The sequence below is a fragment of the Cornus florida genome, unplaced genomic scaffold, assembly GCF_030987335.1.
Source record: "Cornus florida cultivar Cherokee Brave unplaced genomic scaffold, ASM3098733v1 CherokeeBrave_3.0.0_Hap2_Chr03, whole genome shotgun sequence".
Classification (NCBI taxonomy): Eukaryota; Viridiplantae; Streptophyta; class Magnoliopsida; order Cornales; family Cornaceae; genus Cornus; species Cornus florida.
Genome location: NW_026775573.1, coordinates 23,397,653 through 23,403,357, shown reverse-complemented (window position 1 = coordinate 23,403,357; position 5,705 = coordinate 23,397,653).

The following is a 5,705-nucleotide window of genomic DNA, read 5'->3' as shown; positions in this document are numbered from 1 at the left end:
ACTGCTGAATTTGATCCCTCATCTCTCGTATCTCCACCGGTGCCATCCTATATGGTACCCGAGCAATAGGCGTAGTGCCTGGAGCTAAGTCAATCATAATGTCAATCTCTCGATTAGGTGGCAACCTTGGAATCTCCTGAAATACATCCGGGAAATCCTGTACTATTGGTATGTTATCCAATGATACAGTAGTCCCCTCCTCCATATGAAACAAATAGGTGCTAGTGACCCTGCTAGAACGCGGCATAGTGATGACGTACATGTCCTGACCAGGTATGGTGAATACAACTGAACTATCATAACAATCAACTTGGGTATGATAATGCGATAACCAATCCATCCCAAGTATCACATCATAAGTGTGCATGTCCAGGACTAAAAGATTGGCCAGAAATCTGAGTCTACTAATATCTAGTGTCACAGGTCCATCACTTTCATGAAGAATGACTGTATTGCCTAACGGTGTAGAAATACCATAAGGTCTACTACATACCCGAGTCGTCATCCCAAATAAAATAATAAAAGATCTAGCTACAAATGAGTGTGTGGCACTCATATCAAACAAAATACGTCCATGTAAACCATGAATAGGAAACTTACCCTTAACAGCCTGAGGTGTCTGCATATCCTGTGGCATGGGGTTATACACCATGCCATAATGTAGCTGCTGCGGTACCTGTCCTTGAAACTGAGGCGGTGTCGGTAAAACCAGATATGTCTGTCCCTAAATCTGTAGAACCTGTGGAGCTGGTAAAGGCACTAGCGCCCTTTGCCCCTGCTGCACATGCTATCCCTGTCCTTGTCCTTATCCCTGTCTTGCTCTAGGACACTTCCTAGAAGTACGACCATACTCTCCACAGGTATAGCAACTACCCTGGAAAGTACTAAATGGCCTCCTCTATCGGTTAGCCTGTGGCTGACTCTGTCTTGCCTATGGTCCCCCATGCAGTCTCTGAATAGGTGCCACATCCCTGGAAACATCTGAAACACCCTTGTGCTTCTTCCAAGGCTGTTGTCCCTGAAATTTGCCCTTGTCATTCTGTCGGTGTCTGTTCCCATTCCCTTTCTCAACTGACTGGTTAGTAGAGTCTCTGTCACTCTGCTTTTCTTGCTTGGCCTGTCTGAAGTCCACGGTCAACTGGTACTGCTGTAGAGCGGCGTCTACCACCTGAGTATAAGTAGTATAGGATGGACTACCTGTAATGGCTCTTTTGATAGACCACATCAGTCCCTTAACAAAACTGTTGCGCTTCTTCTCTTCTGTATCCACCTCCTCCAATGCAAAAAGTGATAAGCGTGTGAACTGCTCCTCATACTCTGCCACTGTCATGTTTCCCTGCTGCAGATTAAGAAATTCAGTCTTCATGGCTACCCTGACTGCATAAGGGAAGTACTTTTCTTCAGAGCGTGCATTGAACTCATCATAAGTCAATGCCATCCTCTCCTCTGTAGTGGTAACTGACTCCCACCATTGTAGTGTATCTCCAACTAGCTTAAAGGTAGCAAGCATCTGTTTCTAAACCTCCGTACACTGAACCAAGTGAAGATGTCGCTCGATGTCCTGTTTCTACTGGTGAGCTGCTCTTGCATCGGTGGAGCCTATGAACTCAGGTGGACTCCCCTTTGTGAAAGAGCTCTTGGCCTTCTCCTAAGTATCAGTCTAAACAACCGATGCTGGTAACAGTGCCGGCTATACCTGAGGCTGATTCCGAAGTGCAGCTTTTACCCCTGCTTCTATAGCCCGAGCAATAAGGTCATTGAGGTAAGGAGGATACTCTGGATCTCCTCCCTGATCCCGAGTCTGCTGAACTTCCTCCTGCTCCTCATAGAACTGACCCCATCCTCTTGACGCTGCCTATGGGCCTCTTCCTTTCATCGCTGATTGTTCCATCTGGTTCTTGCGTTAATCATTTTGTCAACACAGAAAGACAGACATCAGTACGATTAAACCAAACTGTAAGGAATACAATGAATCCTAAACCTAAACTCTAATCAAGAGAAAACACTACGCGGAAGTCTTATATGATTGAATCCTAGAGACACTTGAACCTGGAGTGCTCTGACACCAACTGTGATACCCCTCAGATCCGAGACACGGGAACCCGAGGGAATATCAAACAATTAATATTTAAAACGAACACAGATAACAAAATGAATTAAGAAGAAATAAATAATAACGCTGAACGAATACTAAATAATAAAATCCTCAATCGTTAATCATTAAAACAAAACATTACAAAACCTCCAATCCATAGAACTCGGGAACCCATCCAGTGGACCCCTTAATAAAATCCCAAACTAAAACTAAAACAACTAAAGTAGAATTTAAAACCAAACATAGAAAACAATCTTACGTAATCGGAGGAATGAGTGTCTGTATCTGCTCTGCACGTCCAAACTCTAACCCTGCAATTGATGAACACCTGAAAAATAAGAGAGTGGGTCAGGCCCACATGCAAGTCCTATCCTACTACGATTCATACAGAAATCCGATAGGCAGATACATCCTAAATAGCTCAACAATATCTAGAGTAGTCCATATATGTATATATTACATACTATAGGACGCTCCTTAGTCCAATAAGTCTGTCTCAACCTGAATAGAAGGCAGCATGCGAAAACGCACCCAAAAGTAGGCATAACTACCTAGACCTACCAGGGAACAACACCTATGTCCAGTTATCCATCCTATGCGATATACGCACCCTAACCATGGTTCTGAGACTCAAGCTCATACTATGGTACCATATCATAAATACATAAAGTCTGTATACTCCTAATACAAAATATCATCCATCTAGTATAATGGTCTGATATATGTATAACAATCCATCCATAAACCAAAAGTAGGTCATTCAATTATATTATTGACATGACACAAGTAGGAGATGGATTTAGCCTTTATAGTTAATCCATACCTCATTCTAGATTAGGTAGGATTTAACTTCTTTGGTTAATCCGTCCCTAGAATGCCACCAGCCCATACCGGTGCATTAATCCATCCAGTCCAACAAATGATACAATAAAATAATAACACATCAATTAAACCAGAAATATCATGATACAAAAATAAACCATCCAGTCCAATAAATGATGCAATATAAAAATAATACATCAATTTAATCCACAGGTAATATGATACACATCATACAGATAAGTATTGTATTTATTTAAGCAATACCACAGTTTAAATAGCATGCAGCTAACTTACCCTCCAAGTCACTAACATACATCTTAGATAAACAAATATAACGTTTCATGAACATTGTTTAATCCGTTTAAACATTAATTTCAATTGTCAAAGCAATTAAATTTACCCTTCCATCCGATCTAAACAACATATAAGTTATTTAATTTCCAAACCATTAACCTTCTTAGCATATATAGATATAAGATGCATTCTGGGATATTCCTAAGTCCATTAAACCCATTTAGATTAATTAAAATAGCTTTAGAAAAAATTCAGGGCAATTAAAACCAAAATCCAGGTTGCGGTCTGTGATACCCCTCGATTCCAAAGCCACGGGTGATCAAGTCCGAACACAGATCCGAGGGATACCAAACAATTAAGTATTTAAAAAAGTATTTGAATACAAAGAGAATAATAAATAAATAAATAAATCTTAAGCTGAAGAGAACTAAATAATAAATTCTTATTTTAAAATTCTCAAATAAATAATAATTAAAAATCCCATAATAGAATCATTCAATCCTCTGATACCCGTAGTTAATTCAACTATAACTCGGGAATCCATACTGTGGACCCCTATTATTATCTAACTAAAACAACTGAACTGAAATGAAACTAATAATTAAACCATGAAGAAAAGTCCTACGTAGAGTCGGAAGAGTGAATGACTGTCTCTGCTCGGCATGAACAATCTTTAAGACTAGAACTGACAAACACCTGAAAAAATAATGGTGGGTTAGGCCCATATACAAGTTCTAATCTACTACATCCCAAACAGAGAACCGATACACATATACATCCTAATTAATTCAACAATAACTAAATAGTCCATAAATAGATATATACACACTAAAGGAACCTTACTAGACTATAGAGTTGTCTCAACCTGAATAGTAGGCAATATGCAAAACGCACATATAGTGGGCATGAGTACCTAGACCTACCAGGGTACACTACTACACTATATCTAGCTATACATCTCTGGCAATATACGCACCCTGACCACTGATCTTGAGGCTCAAGCTCATATTATGGCGTATAATTCTTATATGTAAAATCCGTCCTATCCAACCATCAAAATAAACTATCCAATTATTTTTCAATAATATGTCATCCAACTATTCCGTTGACCTGACACGAATAAGTAGGACTTAACACTGTGGTTAATCCGTTCCCTTATTAAAAATAGATAGGACTTAACTCTTAAGTTAATCCGTCCCTAATATGCCCCCATCCCATAATGGTGCATTAATCCATATCATAATCAAATAAAAGTTTCCAATCCAAGGATAATGTAAATAATATTTATATCTAATAATCCAAATAATCATGATATAAATCATATACACATACTTTGTATTTACTTGAGCAAAAATATCAATTCTAAGTAGCATGTATTTAATTTACATCATAAAAACTAACATGCATCTCAATTAATTATATTCCTCCACAATCTAATTAAATTTATTTAAATTCAAATAATTAATTTAAATAATTTAATTCATATCTGTTAATATTTACAGAGTGATGCAAACTGATCTCAACCATATCAAGAAAAAAAAAAAAAAACCAAAACGAAATTTCATTTAATAGTAACAAATGATCCAACCTTTGACTTTTGTTTTTCCTTCCTCGTTCGACGTGCCCATGTGTTATCACATAAACACCACATTGATCCAAATATTACTAACCATATCAAGAAAAGGAAAAAAACAAAACAAAATTTCAATTAATACTAACTACTGATGCATGTATATAGGAAATCCTCGTTCGGTGCGCATGGAAAGAAACACACAGATTTCGTACATGCATATAAGTGGTTCATAGTAATTTGATTCATGTTCCTCATTCCGCATGCATAAGAAAACATAAATATGATTTCATGTAATCCATATAAACTGTTTCATCTAAAAATAATCCCCTCCTTCTACGCGCACACCAAACTAAATTTAATTTCATCTAATTTATATAAACTATTTTATGCTAAACCCATAATATATTACAACACATGATTAAAACACAAAATATTACAACACATGAAAATTTAATTTATCAAAATACGAAAATTATCACAAACCCATTATTAACATACATTAACTGAAAATTTTCAAATAAATCCATGTAATTAGATTCGATTAATTTATTTAAAGAACCTAAAATTAATCTAGCATGGATATGGTATGAATTAAAGGAGAAGAGAAGAATTAAAACTTGCCTTTAGGGATTTGATAAAAAAACCCTAGCCTCTTCTTCCTTTTTCTCTTACTTCATCTTCCTTCTTTCTCTCTCTAAAAATATATTACGTGATATATTTTCTAACCCCTTTTTCTAACCTATAGCTATATATTTATAGACTAAATAAAATAACCTAATCCTTTTCCCAATCCAAGTCAACTTAACAGAGAAAATAATAAATATTAAAATATTAAAAAGGGAACTGAAATATATGTTACGTATAATCTATGTATATTCCTTTTTGTATATAATATATAAATATTTACTAAAGAACTTTGTT